This window comes from Balaenoptera physalus, assembly GCF_965194825.1.
Source record: "Balaenoptera physalus genome assembly, chromosome: 14".
Classification (NCBI taxonomy): Eukaryota; Metazoa; Chordata; class Mammalia; order Artiodactyla; family Balaenopteridae; genus Balaenoptera; species Balaenoptera physalus.
The window spans coordinates 27,307,500-27,327,534 of record NC_138893.1 but is presented as its reverse complement, the minus strand read 5'-3'; positions in this window follow the sequence as shown (position 1 = coordinate 27,327,534).

Here is a 20,035-nt window from a genome sequence, read left to right as displayed (position 1 = left end):
CCCTGGGAAATAATTAAACTGAGCGGGAACCCTTGATTGGGCAAGTACATGGGAAGGGAGAGCTGTCACTCTCCGAGGTGCTGAGAGAACATGACTGAGAGTCAGATTTCTGTCCTATCAACCAAAAATCACCTTAAATGTGAAATTCTATTTCACTGGATTCTCTTTCATGTACAAATGTGGAACATTTTGTTCTCAAACATTTACTGAGATTCCCATAGAAACATCCCAAATTTTGAGGGAGGGATGCATGAGTGTGTAAATCTGTGGGTAGAAAACTCAAGCAAACAAATACAAGAATTAAGCTTTCAGCTCACACACTTGAAATTTTGAGATGCTCTTCTAATTTTCCTTCTGGTGGTGATTTATTTCTAATGCAGAAACATGAAAAAACAAATAAGGATGCTTGCTACAAAATTTCCACTCCAAACACTCAGCCTCATTCATTTTTGAGCCGTCACAGAAGGAGCAACAATTTAGGGAAGGAAAATCTAAAAACAATTGAATTTCATTTCTCTCATATAGTAAGACCCAGAATATAGCAGTTTGACATCAAAGTCCCATTTCTACACTCAATAATCTCATCTCCTTTTGGCCCTCAGACAATAACAGCAAAAAGGAAACATCAGGAGGCTATTCTCTGCCCCTTCCCTCCATATGTGTTTCTTTCTGCTAATATTCATGTAGACTCACATGCTAAGTGTAGAGGCAGGTTTCTCTGTTGATGGAAGTCTGTTGCTTTAATTCTCTTCTGTGGAGGAAAGATGGTCTTCTGGGTGCTGGAGAGCTGCCCCTGAGCTGCCTGGGGTGACTGTCGTCAGTCCTCCTCCTCTTCATGAGTGCTGAGCCCCCCTCAACTCCCCCCAGGCTGGGATATGCAACTTTCTGAGCAGCTGACAACCCAGTTCAGACTGTTTCTTCCCAGCTAACAAATCCATTCCCCTGCTTGACCTGCAAAAAGTGAGATGTCTGGCAGGCCCTCTCTCCTGGATGACAAACTGTGGTGAGTCCAGCCATGCAGGTGCAAGCACACCTCTCTGTGGGACCCAGACCAGGCCCTGCAGGCATTGCCCAGCTGCTGGGCCTTCTCTCCTGACCTCTGCCCTCCATGGTGTGGTGTTGAGGCTAAACCTGGGCCTTTGGCTGACACCGTCTTGCCTGACCCCTGCCCATCAAGACTAATGCCCTAGATGGAGAAAACTTGCAAAAAAAAAGAAAAAAAATCAAACCTAAAGAGATCTTTGCTAAGCGGGACTCAGTGTGGTCACAAACTGTCTCCTCTGCAGTGATATCCAAACTCCCACTTACCAGGTTGGGGGCTTTGCTTGAAGTGCTTTCCATACTCCATCCTATTTGTACTCTCCACAGCCCCAGCCCTGGGAGAGGGCCCTGGGATGCTCTTATCTCCATGGACAGACAAGGAAACTGAAGCTCGGCGATCCAGTGGTTTTCTCATAGAGGATCAAGGTCAAATACCCGGTAAAGGGCACGTCTGCCTGACTGCAGAGAAGGTGCCCTGTGACCTGTGATGTCCAGTTGCCCACAGGTATGGTGTCAGGCAGTGAAGAGAAGAGAAGGAAATAAGAAATCAGAGAAAGCGTACAAGACGGTCAATTTTATGTGTCAACTTGACTGGCCCATGGAGTGACTTGATATTTGGTTAAACATTATTCTAAGTGTGTCCGAGTTTCTGGATGAGATTAGCATTTGAATCTGCAGACTGAGTAAAGCAGGTTGCCGTCCCAGGTGTGGGTGGGACTTAGCCAGTCCCCTGAAGGCCTGAGTAGAATGAAAGGCTGAGTAGGAAAGAACTCTCTGTCTCTGCCTCACCGTTCTTGAGCTGGGACATTGGTCTTCTCTGCTCTCGACTCAGACTCAGACTGAAAATATACTATTGGCTTTCCAGGGTCTGGACTTCTCAACCTTCATAATTGCATGAGCCAATTGCGTATTCTCTCTCTCTCTTTTCCCCCCGCCCCCCTTCTACCCCTCTCTCTTCATATGTCCTATACATTCTGTTTCTCTGGAGAACCCTGACTAACACAGTGTATTAGTTTTCTGTTGCTACATTAAAAAATTACCAGAAACTTAGTGGTTTAAACAACACACATTTGTTATCTTCTGATGGTCAGGAGTCCAGACACAGCTGGGTCCTCTAACTCAGGGCCTCACACGACTGCAGTACAGGTGTCATCAACGCTGCAGTCACACCTAAGGCTCAACAGGGAAAGGATCCACTTCCAAGCTCACGTAATTGTTGGCAGAATTCAGTCCTTTGTGGCTGAAGGCCTGAGAGTCTCAGTTTCATTCTGGCTGTCGGCCGGAGACTGTCCTGAGTTTCTAGAGTCTGCCATCAGTCGTTGCCATGTGGGCTCCCACCGTGGCTGCCAGCTTCATCAAAGCCAGCAAGACAGAGAATCTTGCAGTAAATGGACATTGCAATCTTCTGTAACATCGTCATGAAAGTGACATCTACCACCTTTGCCATATTCTATTGACTAAAAGCAAGTCAGAGGTCCTGCCCACACTCAAGGGGACGGTTTACACAAGGGTGTGAACACCAGGAAGTGAGAATCATGGGCGCCACTTCAGAGTCGACAGAGGAGTTATGGGTGACTGGCCTTGGCTGTGGGAGAGAACCATTTGTCTCTAGACCGGAGCTCTGAGAAGGAGTAGGATACACACCAAAGGTGGTCTGGCAGACTGGCGGTCTGTTAGTAAGACTTAGATTGATTTTAAGATTTTAAGGCTTAAATACAGAGTGAAAATTAAGTTATTGGAGTCCTACTATATGCCAGGCACTGGTTAAAGAGTTTCATGTATGAGCTCGTTCAATTCCCATAACTTCTTCAAGAATACAGTCAAATATCTCTAAGGTAGGTGCTCTTACTATCTTAAAGATAAGGCATCAGGGCAGAGAGGTTAAGTAACCTGCCTAAGGTCACATAGCTTGTGAGCAGTAGAGCCAAGATGGGGACCCAAGTGGTCTAACTCCAGAGATGGAGGATTTTCCCCCTACTCAGCGTCTAAAACCCTTAGACGAAGAAAGCTGCCATCTCCTGGGAGTGTTCAGGCATTTTTGAATGGCACAGGCTAGTGAAGAAAAGCTGGCTGCAGCTGGAGTATAGGAAAGACAGGCTAGGGAGTAAGGCAAAAAGGCAAAAAGGACACAGTGAAAGGAAATGGTGTATTTGAAATTTCCAAGACATGTTTCCCATGGTGAAATGTGTTCTTGTGGGAGAGAGCAAAGAAGCAATTAGAAAATGACTGGATCCAGTTCAATTAGAAAATTTGGAAATTATGAAGGAGCTGCCTCTGCACTTGATAAATAGCAATGTGCTATCGTGAAGTAACTGTTCTATAAATAACAGAGAGAGAGAGTATTTCCTTCTACAGCAGTAAAATTGCTAAAAGTTATACTGGAGAAGACAGCCTCCAGGAGGTGTGTAACTCTTGTTCCCCTGTCCATGATGGGCCTTGTCATATCCTTGGGCAAGCAGGCTAGTAATTATCAAAGTGAATTATGGTCACTGCCAAAGGATGACATTAGCTAGAATCCTGCTTCCTGCCACCATGGTGGAAACCCTCCAGGTATATCGAAGAATTATGAGTTAAGGTGCTTTTATAGCCTTTAAGAAACAAAATCTGCAGCTCAGAATCAGCGCACTGTATTCTCTGCCCGGGATCCTCTGGGCTTTGGTGACCCAGGCTGTGCGTGACCAGTCAGTTCCCTGGGGTCTCGTGTTGCTTGAGATTTAGAGGCATAGGCTTTGATTTAGACCTATGGGAGCTTTAACAGCATTCCACTTGATAAGCTTCGTGGCTGGACATGATCCTGGGCTTCTCAGGAAACTGAAGCCTCAGTTGCCTCATCTGTCAAATGGAACCCAGGGTGACATGACGATAAAACTGTAGTGAGAAGTAAGTGAAGTAATACATGTTATGCACCTGACACAGTTCTCCACCTGAGTGCTCTGTAGACGGTGACCAGCTGCAGCAGAATGTTCCGAACATGCCGGTTTAACGTTGCATAGAAAATGCGGTATATAACTCATACTTACAAATTAAGCTGGTGAAGATTTGGAGGCAGATATGGTTTGTTGATGATGGAAGTATGGATTGGATGCTATCCTGAGTGGATTGCTAAGCTATTCCAGATGCTGGTATGGCGGATCGTGAGGGAAATGTTCTACGCCCTCTAGAGATAGTGTGGCCAGTAACGTAGATTAATGCAAGTACGTTGGGAGATTGAATATACAGACCAGCAAGGACCAGAACAAACAGGGCGATGCAGACCCGCGCCTCTGCAGCCACCAGGCCAGGAGGCCGATTTCTGCAGCAACTGGCGCAGAACCGTCAGGACTTGGTCAATGACTGCCAATTTCTCTAGTGTTTTTACCCCACATCCAACTCATAACCAACAGAGAAAGTCAAATATGCTCTCAAACCAATCACATAAGATGTCCCACTTCTAGTCAGCCCACCTCCACCTTCTCCAGGCCAACAGCCTCCAGTCAGGGCAAACCTGAAACCTCCCTGTTTTTCCACTATAAAGTTTCTGTGCTCCTCTGTCTTTGAGTCTCTGTCAAACGCAAGGGATGGTGGCCGACTCCTTTGCTATGGCAAGCTGTGGGCGAATAGCCTGTTTGTTCCAATTTGGGTGGTCTATTTGTTTCCATGAATAGATACAACCAAGGTGACATACATTAAGAAAAACTTGCCAGGAAATCTACAATATTGGTTGAAAGTAAATATCTGTTGGCTTGAACTTTTTTCAGTGTTTTTTTTCTTTAAATAAAGACATTTTATTCACTTATCTTACTGTAAATTTAAAAACCAGACATTTAGAAAACTTAGGCAAAAAAACCCCAAAAGGCAAAAAAAAACCCAAAAAATTGAAAAATGTAACCCTAATCTCACTACCCATCGGTAACCTCTCTCAGTGTCTTCAGACATCTATGTGATGTGGGAACAGAGGCATGCACACACGCACGCACATTTTTATATAAACGTGGTTACACAATTCAAATTGTGAAATCTGTTTTATGAATTCACAATATGCATAGATAGCTTTCTATGTCTGTCGATGTTGAAATATACCATTGTGTTTAAGGTCTGCAGAGGATTCAACTGTATGCATGTATCACAACTAGTTAAATCATCCTCTGTTAATGGACATTTCAATCATTCAATATTGTGTTGATAGGAAAAATGCTACAACTCATACTTTTGTACATTTGGTCAATTGCTTTGTAATAAAATGCTAGAACTGGGAAAGCTGGTCAACAGGTTATACACATTTAAAATTTCAACATATGCTGCTAAAGTGTCCTCTGGAATGGTCACACTGGACATTGCCTATCTTTTTCAAATTTGCCAATTTGGTTGGTAAAAAGCAGTATCACATATTTAAATTTGTACTTTTTCATTTTTTCATTACTGGTAGGGTTAAACATTTATCTATTATCTATCTATCTACATACCTACACACACACCAACACACACACACACATTTGGAATTCTTTTATGAATTGCTTTTTCATGTACCTGGCCCATTTTTCAATTAGATATCTTTTCTTATTGATTTTAAAACTTCCTTATGTAATAGGCTATTGAGCATTTTTGTCATATTTTGTAATTATATTTTTGTTTTATTTGTATTTAACTTGCAAATATCTTTTATTTTTCTCCTTCACATTTTCTGGCTATTGGGTCATGGGAAAGAAAATGCTCCCATTCCAAGAAAATAAAAGGTTTTAAGAGTTTATTTAAGTCTTTGATCCAGGACATCATCTCTTGCTGAGTTAGATTATATCCTCAAGTGTATTTACATAAACGTACATCAGCCCTCTTTGCATATTTAGAATGCCCTTCGGTTGACCTCTAATGTAAATAACAGCTTACAGCATTTTGAGGTTGGGACTTTTTTTTTTCTGTCAAAATTTTGTAGATATCTGATTGCTTCATTGTCTTTTGGAAACTTGTGCTGCTGAGAAGTTCTAGCTTGTCTTTAATTTTTTTTTTTTTTTTGCTTGTGAGTAACCTGTTTCTTCTTATTGCATATTTGTAAGATTATATTAGTTTTTTTAAAATTTCAGTTTAAAAGTTTAAAGTTCAGTAATCTTATCAGGATAAATCTTATCAGGATATTTATCATTCTCTATTAATTAATTGTCCAGGTCATGGTACTTCCTTGAAAGCTCTCTTCTCTTACATTTTATTATCATGCAATTCTACTCTTTTATTTTCTAATTCATGGAACCCAATATCCATATCCAATATCCAATGTCTATCACATTTTGATCACTACCTTAGTCTGAATTCCCCAGAACACAGAATGTGGGCAACACCTCATGGCAACCCTCTGTTTGGAGTGCAATTCCAGGACAGCAAGGATGAAAGGAGAATGGAAGTGAAACGAAGAGGGAGGAATAGCAAATACAAGGTTGTGCATTATGAGCTGGTCATACCATCATCAAAAAACATAGTTGGTATTCTGGGACTACATGAACCGCTGGTCTTAAGACAGTTCACTGGAGAAGGGGGTGGAGGTGTAAATCATTTGCCGAGTTTTTGGTCAAATTGGTCTGCTTGCTCCTTTCCATCAAAGTTTTTCCCCTGGGCTACTCCCTTCTCCATACTCCTGGGCTGTGTTGCCCAGGTCCCACCCCCGATCCCGGCCCCAGGCAGTTGCCAGGGAAACCAGGTCCCGGTCCCAGCATGTGAAGGTTCACCTAAGCTTGGAAGTGGGGAGAGCAGGAGCCCCCGGTCCTGCGGGGTTGGATGCAGATGAAGACAGCCGGTGACATTAGGAGAAATGGCCGAGCGTGGGTCTGGGACCAAGTGCGCGTGTTGGCTGCACAGCTGAGCCGGTGGTGCCACTGCAGCCCCTGATCCAGTGGTGCCACCGCGGCCCCTGATCCAAGCAGTCTGCTCCGGGCAAGGGCAGCATCCCTGGCTGGGGCTCCCCAAGTGGCCCCGATGTGTGCAGCCCAGAAACTGGGAGGCTCATCTGTTGGGTCCAGGACAACCATTTTCTCTGTCCTTTTGTTTCTTCGTCTTTGCCTCTATGTTACCTGGGACTTTTCATTCCTGTCCTGAATGTTATTAACTTGGTTTCTGTAGTGTCGATTCTGAGAACTGCAGCTTCTAAAATATTTTTAATTTCTGCAATGATACTGTCTTTATCTTTAGGCCAACAGATCTATGTTAATCTCCTTCTTTTATCTTCTTTCACTTTTCATCTTTTGTTCTTTTTACTCTCTAAAAAGGTGAAGAAAATTCCCTGATTTGTTTGATTTCCAAAAACGACCGCTTTGGGATATTAACTCTCTCTCTCTCTTTCTTTTTTCTTTTTAAAAATAAAATTCAAATAATATTTTAAATATAAAATATTTAAATAATATTTTAAATAATCATTTTAAATAAAATAATCATGCATTTTGAGTGCTTACCACGGCAACTATTTTGTTAAGCACTTAGCATAAGTTACCTCTTAATCCTTACAACCACAGGGTGACATCTGTAGTATTATCTCAATGAGGCATAGAGAGATTAATTAAATTGTCCAAGGTTACAGAGCTAAAACATGGAGGAGTCAAGGCTTAAATCAGCTGTGCCTGACTCCAAACCCTGTTTTCATTTACTGAGTGCTTTCTACGTGTGAGTGCTTGCTACGCCTTCTCAAATAGACCATGTGTTGCCTTTTTTTTTTTTTAACACCTTTATTGGAGTATAATTGCTTTACCATGTTGTGTTAGTTTCTTCTGTATGACAAAGTGAATCAGCTATACGTATACATATATCCCCATATCCCCACCCTCTTGCATCTCCCTCTTACCCTCCTTATCCCACCGCTCTAGGTGGTCACAAAGCACGGAGCTGATCTTCCTGTGCTATGCAGCTGCTTCCCACTAACTATCTATTTTACATTTTTAAAAAATAAATTTACTTATTTTTATTTTTGGCTGGGTTGGGTCTTCGTTGCTGTGCATGGGCTTTCTCTTGTTGCGGAGCACAGGCTCTAGGTGCGCAGGCTTCAGTAGTTGTGGCTCACAGGTTCAGTAGTTGTGGTTCGCAGGCTCTAGAGCACAGGCTCAGTAGTTGTGGTGCACAGGCTTAGTTGCTCCGCGGTATGTGGGATCTTCCTGGACTAGGGATCGAACCCGTGTCCTCTGCATTGGCAGGTGGATTCTTAACCACTGCGCTACCAGGGAAGTCCCTATTTTACATTTGGTAGTGTATATATGTCAGTGCTACTCTCTCACTTCCTCCCAGCTTACACTTCCTCCTCCCAGTGTCCTCAAGTCCATTCTCTTTGCCTTTTTAACCTTGTTTTATTCATCAAATTAGCTGCAGAACCTTGACTGGGCAATTGCACTATGCATGCTCAGTTTCCTCACCTGTGACACAGTTTAAGCTGTGTTCTCTCCAGCTCTGAGCATCCTGGCTCTATTTTTCTCCATACTCTGGTTTCGGAGACTTAACCTGGACTTTCAATTTGGGTGGCTACTCGCCCAGGATTGAAACAGTGAGGCTGCAGTCTTAGCTCCACATCTGCTAAAAAGAAATTTTGAAAACCAGACAAAAATGCCCTGCATTTTCCCCGCAACGTTTTCTTGATTGGGTAGCAGAGTGCAATGAACCACCAATTACTAGAAGCAGGAAAAAAACAGAATTTTGCCTCTTAGAACTCGAAGGATGGAACAAATCTTTGGTGTAGACAGTGTCTTTGTTCTAGGAAGGGCCACATCAGGGACCCCTCTTGACCACCATGTGTAGGTCAAGTACTTACTCTGTGTCCTCAGTGTAGCACCAGACCCCGGCTAAATGCTGATCCCAATCCAAACTCTTCAGACCAGGGTGTGTAGTGCTCTCTGGATGACATAAAATGCTGTCCTGTCTCAGGGGCTGGGAGGAGGGGGCGGGTGTGTACATCCCTGCAGAGTAAAATAAAAACTTTAAAATTCTTTTTATTGGCGGTTTCCTCCAGTTTTCCAGAGATGACATTTGAGGATGCTGGGGACGTGGGTGGGGACGGAGCTGGTGAAATGGGCTCTCCACTAGGGACAGAAAGATGCCTGACTTTTAACACAATGTCCAGTGTTTGGACTTCGTTTCCAGAAATGAAGGGGGTGTTATGAAGTGACTTGGTCACGATGTCCTCACATTTCCTCCGGTTCGCGTAGTGACCCAGAGAACTCTTTGGCTGTTTGTCCCCACCCCCTTCTTCTGGTAACCGCATAGAGAGATTTCACCTTGGACACTCACACTCCCTCACTGCCAATGGTCCCCCTGGAGCTCTGCTCCTGTTCTGACTGGTATACTTAGTCCCCCTTCACAGGACGGGGTGCAGGGATTAGCACGCGAAGCCCAGACTTTTGCTAAACTTGCCTGGAAGGAAAATTCCTTCTCTTCCATGGCCTTGGAGCTGTAAGGAGAGGTGCTGTTGGCGACCATTTTTCCATGATGGGAGGAGACTTTAAATGGTGGTGAATGATACAGGGACATGGGGACCTACCAGGCCCCAGAGAAAAGGGGCCCCGGAGTTTGTGATGCCTAAAGCCATATCCACACAACCCTTCCCTTGATGTGAGCCAGTAAAATCTCCTTTTGCTTCAACAGCTTTGAGCTGAGTTTCCTGCAGCTTGCAAACTTTCTACCGCACCCTAGGCACCTCTGTGGCTTGGACCTGAGCAAGAGCTTCATTGTTCTCTATTTCTGCTGAAGTCAGATGTCAGCCCTTCCTCCAAGGTCTCGGTTTCTGCTAAATAACTTGGATGTTCTCTAATAACTTGGCCATAGCATTTCATTTGCCCAAGGAACCTGCCTTAGGGTGTTGTTTCACTAGAAGTATTACATAAAGGTTTCAAGGAGCAAAATTAATATAAAGTTACCCTCTTCTTAAGTGGGAGACTTCCTTCCCTTGGCTTCAAAGTGAACGTTAATATACTCCCAGGACGAGAGTGGGTCTGAGAAGGCTCTGAATTACCCTCCATCTCGAATGTGCACTCAACGTCTGCCTCGTATAAATTGGGAGCAGAGAGGAATAGTAAAGGCGGTGGCATCTTCCGTTATAAACTCCTGCCAGAGAGCATGAAAAACGGTGACAGAATGGAGGAGCAGGAGAAGGAAGAGGTGGATGAGACTTTTGCATTTTTTTGCTTTATTTTGTGTATATAACCATAAAAAATAATGTCCTCCATTTGGATAAGGCTTTTATCTTTTTATTTCTCGAAGAGAGTTCATATCCTGTATCTAAACTGACATAGGTAGAAAAGATATTATAATTTCCATTTTACAGTTGATGAAACTGAGATCCATAGGAACAAGCTGAGGACATATAACTAATTACAAATCTATAATTTTTGAGTAGCCAACTCTGTGGGTTCTCATGATAAGCGTTGTCTCTGTTTTCAGACTTTCAGATGATATTAACATGTTATAATTCAAGAGGAGCATGCAGGAACTTGCCACTGAGAACGCGAAATCTCTTGTTCAAGATCCCAGAAGTTTCTAATTTATATAAGGACTTTGCAAAGGGCCAGCATTATAGTTGCCATTATGCTTTCATTAGTAACTCCTAAAATTAACTAATTTTAAAGGCTACATTCAATATTTTAGAAGAACTTTTGGAAGGTTTAAATCATTACCCAATTTCATATCTCTTTAAGGCTATCATTTCAGAGGCAGCAAATTGTATCACGTAGGAGGGACAGACATTTGCAAGATGACAGTTGAAGTACAACTCTACTTTAATTGTGGGATAGAAACAGCTATGTCATTGCGAATAGAATGTGAGTAGGAAGATCTTCCTGGGCTCCTGGCCTCAGATCAATGAGCAAAATTAGGTGGGATTGGGATTGAGGTTCCCTGGATCCGTCCAGTCTCTCTCAGGATCATGGGCTCTGTGTCATAGATCCAGGGGCAATCTCGCGTCATAACTATTTTGCAGGGTTTTCTTTTTTTTCCAATATTTATTTTATTGAAGTATAGCTTTTTTTAATAATTGTTATTGGAGTATAGTTGATACATATATGTATATCCACTCTTTGTTTAGACTCTATTCCCATATAGGTCATTACAGAGTATTGAGTAGAGTTCCCTGTGCTATACAATAGGTTCTTCTCAGTTATCTATTTTATGTATAGTAGTGTGTATATGTCAATCCCAACCTCCCAATTTATTCCTCTCGCTCTTTCTGCCTTGGTAACCATAAGTTTGTTTTCTACATCTGTGACTCTATTTCTGTTTTGTAAATAGCCTTATTTGTACTACTTTTTTAGATTCCACATATAAGTGATGTCATATGATATTTGTCTTTGTCTGACTTACTTCACTCAGTATGACTAGTATCTCTAGGTCCATCCCTGTCACTGCAATTGGCATTATTTCATTCTTTTTTATGGCTGAGTAATATTCCATTGTACCTATGTATCACATCTTCTTTATTCATTCCTCGTTGATGGACACTGAGGTTGGTTCCATGTCCTGGCTATTGTAAATAGAGCTTCAATGAACATTGGGGTACATGTATCTTTTCGAATTATGGTTTTCTCCAGATATTTGCCCAGGAGTGAGATTGCTGTATCACATGGTAGCTCTATTTTTAGTTTTTTAAGGAACCTCCATACTGTTCTCCATAGTGGCTGTATCCATTTACATTCCCACCAACAGTGCAGGAGGGTTCCCTTTTCTCCACACCCTCTCCAGCATTTATTGTTTGTAGAATTTTTTTGATGATGGTCATGCTGACCAGTATGAGGTGATACTTCATTGTAGTTTTGATTTGCGTTTCTCTAATAGTTAGTGATGTTGAGCATCCTTTCATGTGCCTCTTGGCCATTTATTGGAGTCTAGTTGATTTACAAGGTTGTGTTAATTTCTGCCGTACAACACAGTGACTCAGTTATATGTATATAATTTCTTTTTTCATATTCTTTTCCATTAGGGTTTATCACAGGATAGTGAATATAGTTCCCTGTGCTCTACAGTAGGACCTTGCTGTTTATCCACTCCATACAAAAGGTTTACGTCTGCTGACCCCAACCTCCCACTGAGGCAAGACATATAAAATCTCAGTGCGAGGCCTGATATCGGAAGGGCTCAGCAAGTGTCGCTGTTACTTTTGGCATCATCCTAGCACAGCACCACCAACATCATCAACATCATCGTCGCGGTCCTGGTCATCAGACTAAGCTGGGTCTCTCTTTTGGGAAATCTAGCTACGGCTGTCTGCCCATGATCTACCGTAACTTAGTGTCCTGACTCAAGCGGTCCATGTTCTTGCTTGTCTGCCCACGATGGAGAAGCGCACTTTGCCTACCATACCTCAAGCCTAGCACACAGGAGTCAACATAAAATATGACAAGAGACATAATTTTTTTACACTAATGTTTTTGTCTCGTCATTCAAGCCAAATGACTCAGTTGTTCTACAAGCCCTGGACTTGCAAATTAGTGGGTCATGTGGGTGTCTCCCATTTTATAGCCTTAATCCTAAGTGGCTTGAAATCAGCCTCTGTGGCTCTCTGTAGTGATGACTCTGCTTTTCTTTCACTCTTCTCCTCACAGGGTTCTAACGCTGCACAGCCCAAGAGGAAATTCCGGACTCTGCATTTTGCTTGGAGCTAAATCTGAAGTCTTCATTTTGCCCCGGTCCTGCTTATTCATGCCTCCTCGTTATGATCAAATATATTAAAAAAACAAAAACAAAAAACAGCTATGGCTTGGAAAATCACTTGCTATTAGGAGACCTCCTCCAACTGGGTATTTTCACTAAGAAAATCCTGGTGCAAAGTGCTGCTGAAAGCTTTCCAACCTCCAAAATATCTGACTTAATGAAAGAAAAGAAAGCCTTCCCCTGTTGGTGAAATGATCTGAGACAGATGTTGGAACAAAATAGACTAAAGATTAAGAAAAATAGATTTTAAAAATCTATTTTCTTCTTCTCTCCCTCCTCTTCTCCATAGTAAATTGCTAGAAGAAGAAAAGTAATTATAAAATTTAGACAACATGCTTTTAAAAATAATAAGATTTTAGAATTCTTATGGTAGGGTGGTTGTATGAGATGTCTATTTATTTGGGCTAAATTTTCTTTGCTTAAGTTATGGGCACAAGTTTCTTTTTCCACATTTAATTTTAGGATGGCACTCAAGTTTGCAGAAAATATGTACACATAGAAAGCTGAGTGTGTATTACATGATTATTAATCCAAAATCCTGTTAACTTATAACAATTCTTTGTGAGTATAAAATCCAAAATTCTAACCCTTGTGAAACTGCAAACACAGCCCTCTGAGCGATGTGGTGGTCTTTTGTTTTTGGTCATAATATAATTGGTTTTGGGATTTGAAGCAGGAGAAGCCACTAATACAAACATTGAAACATAATAATTCTGGTTTCTTGGGATATAAGCATAATCATATGACAAGTTTTTTGTATTATTGGGCACCAGGAAAAACATTTGTCTTATTGCATGATAATCAGATCCTTGTCAAAGGAAGACACTTGATAAGCTATTAATATACTAGGATCTGTCGTGACCTTCTTCTACTATCTATCATAGGATTCAAGGAAGAAGGAGAGGGAGAAGGGGGAAGAGAAGCTGCATCCTGGTCCTCAAGCAGCTGCCATTGAGTAGGAGGCTTGTTGAAATATTGCATGAGCAGGTAAATCAGTGCAGAAAGAGATGCGACGAATCACCCTTGGTTGGCTCCATGCTCCATAAAGGAACTTTCTCATAAGCAGAGGAATAAGCTTCCCCTCTGAGGGATCTCTCATGGTGGTTGGTTTCCCCCATCACTGGTGGCTCAGAGAGATAGGTCCTGTGTATTTTAATGTAACTTTGATCCCAGCAGACTCTCCTTGCCTGTTTTCTCCCCTTCTCCACTTTAGTCAACCCCAATGGAAGAGGCACACCAGCCTCTCGAGAGGCTTTGGCTTCATGTGCTGGAAGCAGAAGAACCGCAGGAAATCAGAACAGCTGCTCCTGAGGAAAACCAAAGTGTGCTCGCTGGGGTAGGGAAAGCATTGGTTAAGACTCCGTTGCTGGCAGGTAACAAGAACCCAACTCAAACAGGTTTTAGGATAAATAAGTGTGTTACACAGATATGGCGTAAAGACTGGCTGAACCTCTGGACCAGGGCTCAGTCTCTGCCAGGCTCTCTCTGTCTGGGTAGCTCTCCTCCATTCTCTCTCTGTGTTGGCTTCACTCTTTTTTAATTCTACACAAGAGCTTCCCTCATGTAGTTAGATACGGGGCCACCTTGAGCTCATCTAACAGTTTCAGCCACTGAGAAGGAGGTGCCCTCCTCTGGATCAAATGGCTGGGGCCAGGAGTGAAGACCCTTCTGTATGAACATGGTGTGTAACACGTTGAATCTCATGTATGAACCACACATACATATGAACAAATCTCATTTATGGGTGACAACCATGAAACCATGATGTGGAGGGTCATTCTCAGAAGGGAGCCACTCAGGACAGACAATCTCACGGACATGCCCTAGAAGGTGGGTTGTCCATTGGTCTTTCATTCCAAAACAGCCCTTCACCAAATCTCCCAGAGAGTCTACAAAACATCAGAATGCCAGGACGAATCAGTTAGGAAAAACAATTAAGCAGCCAGTTGCTTTGATGTGCTGTGGACTTGACTTGGTCAGCAGGTTTGGTCATTCTTGATATCTAAGCACCTCCCCTCAGCTTTTTGGAATAGGACAGGTGACCTGAGCAATAAGATGATAGTGTCGCCTCCACAGTCCTCTGGGCCAGCTTCCTTTCATAGCCCTTCCTTGGGCACTTCATTGGAAAAAGGATGTGTGATGGTTAATTTTATGTGTCAATATAACCGGGCTGAGGGTTGCCCAGGTAACTGGTAAAACCATATTTCTGGGTGTGTCTATGACGGGGTTTCTGGAGGAGATTAGCATCTGAGTCAGGAGACTGAGTAGAGCTCTGTCCTCACTAATGTGGGTGGTCATCATCCAGTCCACTGAGGGCCCAGGGTGAAGGAAGGGCAAATTCTTTCTCTCTCTTCTTGAGCTGGGACACCCATCTTTCCTGCCTTCAGACATCAGAGCTCCTGGCTCTCAGGCTTTCTGACTCAGGCTGACTCATAACACTGGCTTTCCTGGGTCCCCAGCTTGTAGACAGCACGTTGTAAGTCTTCCCAGCCTGCACAACCATGGGAGCCAAAGCCTCGCGGAAGAGGAAGCCCCCAGGGGTGCTTGTCTCAGAGACTATGACTTGCCCTGGATTCCTGGCCATGTATAGCTGGGGGAACATTTGGCCTGAGTAGCCACTTCCATTGGGTGATTAGAAAATCCTCAGGCGATTTCACAACTAAGTATATCCACAGAGTCCGCATAGGTACACCCTTATTTCCAAGTTTCAATATGGTTCTCTTATTTCTTGCCAGTTTTCCAGCCTGACACAAAAACACAGCAGTTGCAATTGATTTGCTTCATACAGTATATTCTCAATTTTTATTTTATGTCCTTAAGAATAACCATGTCCCAAACATGTTTTTTTTTTTAAACATATATTTTTTTATTGTGGTATAATTGCTTTCCAAACATGGTTCTTATAAACACTTAAAGATTTTTATAGTTTTTAATGGAAGGCAAATCTAAATGTATTATGTAAAATGTTTAAAATTGTCATTATGTATCACAGAAGAATATAAGATGTTACTTTCTTTTATTATACATCATTAGAACTTGGGAAAGAAGATTTGTGAAGTGGCACTTCCATGTTACATATAAAAGATAACTAATGTTCCATGAAGAACAGTGATGTTCTTCCCCCCACCAAAATGGCATCTAAAATGATTATTCAGTTTTTTGTGAATTTGTTTGAGACATTAGTGGTATCATCACACTGCAGGAGAGAACCTCTGAAGAGAATTCAAAGTGACTACAAACTCTTGAGAAATAGCCAGTCAGGAGAACACAGGTCATGCCAAATTTCAATGATCAGTTTAGAAAATGAACATAGAATCTGTGCTCCACTAGAATAGGGTGTAAAGTCCTTGTGGACAGAGTATATTTTTCTTATTTACTCTTGCAATCCCTGTACTTAAACACGGTGACTGGAAAATAATAAATGCTTACTGACTAAATGAATAAATTATTTACTTACTTATACCTTGCTTTATTTTTAAGAAATAACTAGCTAGGAATAAGTAGAGCTAAGAAAGACTTAAGGAAACACAATGGATAATAAACTGCACTTAAGCACAAATTAAAAATTAAGATGATTATTAATGAAAGAGAGAAGTCACTTCCATTCATGTTTGATAGTGGTTTAATAGCATACTTGACAATGTGAACATGGAAGACATTGATTAGCTGCCTTTCATCTTCATGGAAAATGGGACAAGAGAAAATGAGTTAAACATTAATATGTGATATTTGAGGTGACATAAAATGATTTCTATGACATTGATTTTTTATTATTTAATTAACTTTTGTATTTTAATTTATTTTTTAAATTTTAATTTTATTGAAGTACTGTTGGTTTACAATGTTGTGTTAATTTCTGCTGTACAGCAAAATGATGCACATTCTTTTCCATTATGGTTTATCACAGGATATTGAATATAGTTCCCAGTGCTACACAGTAGGACCTAGTCATTTATCCATTCTATATATAATAGTTTGCCTCTGTTAATCCCAAACTCCCAATCCTTCTCTCCCCCACCCTCTCCCTCCCCCTTGGCAACCACAAGTCTGTTCTCTATATCTGTGACTCTGTTTTTGCTTCATAGATATGTTGATTTGTGCTGATGGCATTGATTCCCTTTTACAGGGAAACGTTGGTTGGCCTTTCAGTTCAAAATGGAAGAAGGAACATATGTGTCTGTTTATATCCACCAGCAACTACACTAAAATCATAACAAAGGAATTTTAAAAACAGGCATAAACCCACAAGACTAAGGAGAATGAGAGAGGAAATAACAGCAAGCAAATTTGGGAAGTTAGAAAGAAGATAGAAAAGGATAAATGACCTAGTGGACCCCAGAAAACTTAATCCTAAACTGGCAGCAGGAAAATTTTAGAATTGAGTTGATTTATACTACCTAATCCTTAGAAGGCCCAGTAATTAGTGGCACTGGATGCCTCTGGAAGCAGGTTAAAGTGGGGTGACTAAAACAAGGAGGAATTTTAGAAGTCTGTTTAAGAAGCAATTAGACCTCCAGATTCCATCTCTGTGACCACCTCTCAACTTGCCCCCTTTGCATGGTCCAAAACTGGAATTTTATTCTTTAGCAAGGATAAGAAAGGGGGTCTCTGGATCAAAGGAACTAGGCATGATTAAATACAGGGGTACTCTACTGAGAACTTAGGGGTCAGGTGGAGGTGGGTGTCCTGGAGGCTGGGAACCCACATCAACCCTCTGCTCTAATCAGCTTCTGCAAGGATGAACTTCATCTTTCAGGTGGGACACTGGGAGACTCTTCCCTTGGTTATTTGGCTAAAAGGAAAGACCTAAAGATGCTAACATTGAAAGTCCCCTGACTAAGCAATCAGCCAGTTCACATAGCAGCAGGGCTCACAGATGACAACCTCCATATACATTTAGAGGATTCAGTCGACTCTGCAATGCCCTTGACTTAGTAGAAGCAGGCAAACAAGGATTGAGAGAAGTCTGAAGAAAACCTCTAGCAGGGAAGATAGATACCTACACTTACAAATAGAAAAAAGCAACTTGGAGAAAATAGAGCTATGCAAGAAAAGGAAAACATGAAAAACCAAAGCAAAACCAAGGAACAATGACAACAAACCATCAGTAATATCCTTACAGAGATAAGATAATATCATGAAACCACAAAACAAGAACTGGATGTTATAGAGAAAGAACATTCAAGGAACAAAAAAAACATTATTGGGAATAAAAAACACAGTCAATAGAAAATTTTGAATATAAGTCAAGAAAGTGTCCCTGAAAGCAGAACAAAAAGAAGAGGAAATGTAACATAGAAGAACATAATTAGAGGATCACTTCAATAGGTTCAGTATTTAAACAATGGTAGTCCCCAAAAGAGAACACACAGAGAAAGAAACCATCAATGAAATAATTCAAGAAAATTTCCCATACCTAAAGGATGTAAGTTTCCAGTTAAGGATACACTAAACATATAGCGCAATAGTTGAAACTAGATCTCACTAAGGCACACATGATGAAAGTTCAGAATATTTAGGCCAAAAAAGATCCTACAAGCTTCTAGAAAGAAAGGAAAAAAGGTCACATGCAAAGGATCTAGAATCAGAAAGATTTCTCAATAACACTAATGAACAGCTGAGAGCCAATGGAATAAGATCTTTGTAACTCCAAAGAAAATGGTTTCTAATAGAGAATTGTATACCCAATCAAGTTATTAATAGATTTTGAGAGTGAAATAAAGATATTTTCAGAGAAGTACAGTCTAGGAAATGTTCTTCCAATGCACTTATTCTCAGGACACTATAGAAGAATGTGCTTCACACCAAATAGAGAATAGATCAAGAAATATAGGAACACAGGGATAAAAGAGCAGGTGATCCAGGCAGAAGATAAATGAAGGGAACCCTGGGAGAGATGGTGAAGGGAGATCCAGGGAACAGCAGTGCCCAAGCATAAAAGGCAACTGTTCCAGATTGGAGCTGGTCAGAAGACTCTGGGAGATGCTGCACCAGGAAGTTTCGATTGATAAAAATGCTGATGTGTCTGAATGTCTTGAAAGGAGATTATGCCACTAATGATGTTTTCGTGATTGGATTAATGATAAGTGCATAGAAAATGAGGCAAATTAGAGAGATAAAATATGACCTCAAGGGAAAACAAAAGTTGTGCAGGAAAAGAAAAGTAACCTTAACTTTTTATATGGCTTACCTGTGCCTAGTGTTACAAAGTCACAATACATAAACAAGACATACCGATCTCACCAAAATTATGATTTAACTGTATAATACCTAAAACTGAAAAATTGAGAAGAAATACAAGCCTATCCTTGGAGATATGGAGGTGAACTCCAAAATAATCAGCTGTCGGTGATGGGAGTTGTTGCCTCTGGAAAGGGGGAAAGTGGGTGTGAAGTGGGGGATTTTTATAAAGGATTTTCAGTTGTTTTTATAAGGAAGTTTGTTTGGTTGACTCTTTAATCTATGCACATGTGTAAGTTTGATAAAACTAAAAACTAACAGAGAGAGAAAGATTGACAGAGAGGAGAGAGAGAGAGGAGGGAGGGAGGAAGGGAGGAGGGAGTAGGAAAAGAATGAAAGAGAAGGATGAGGAATGAAAGGAAAGGATGAGGAATGAAGGGAAAGGCCACGTAGATTGTTTTTTTCTGGGCAGACCACCCTTTGGTTGATGGATCCAAGGCTCTGGAACTCAGGCTGCAGAGTTTTCAGAATGCACGATTTGGTCTACCATGTGTGCATTGGCATGTTTTCCCTCCTTTCCTCATGACAGTAATTGTAAGCTTTAGTTCACTCTTGAACTGACTATAATCAGTCATTAACAAAGCAAATGAATATCACAGGAAAATTCTCCCAATTTAGGCTGGGCTAAGACGGACGTGTCTGAGGTGAGTCAATTAACACCAGTGTTGCTTTTGCCCAGCTGTTCACACATTTGTGGTACACTTGGGAGATCACGGCTATGTTTGCAGAATTTACAATTCAGATTAAAGGAGTACTTTACAGCTATTTAGAACAGATTTTTGAAGACAGCCTTTTGATCTTCGCAAGCCTTATACACTTGCAGGTTTGGCTGCCATGTGGGAGAGAGGAACAGGGCAGATCTGTAGAATAGTAACAGGCAAGCAACCTTTAAACTGATGCTGGTCTCCTCCTGCATGTTATTTGACTTCAGTAGGAGGAGACTTGTAATAAGGTGCACACATCTTTGTACCAACCTCCTTCTATTTTGCGTTGCAAGTGACCCTGTCAGAATCACTGAATATCAACCCTCTTTCTTGATTAAAAGGGGTTTAGGCAAGAGACTGAGAGCAGCTGAGTGGGAGGTGACTTAAATAGTTCCCTGGATTTGGGTTCA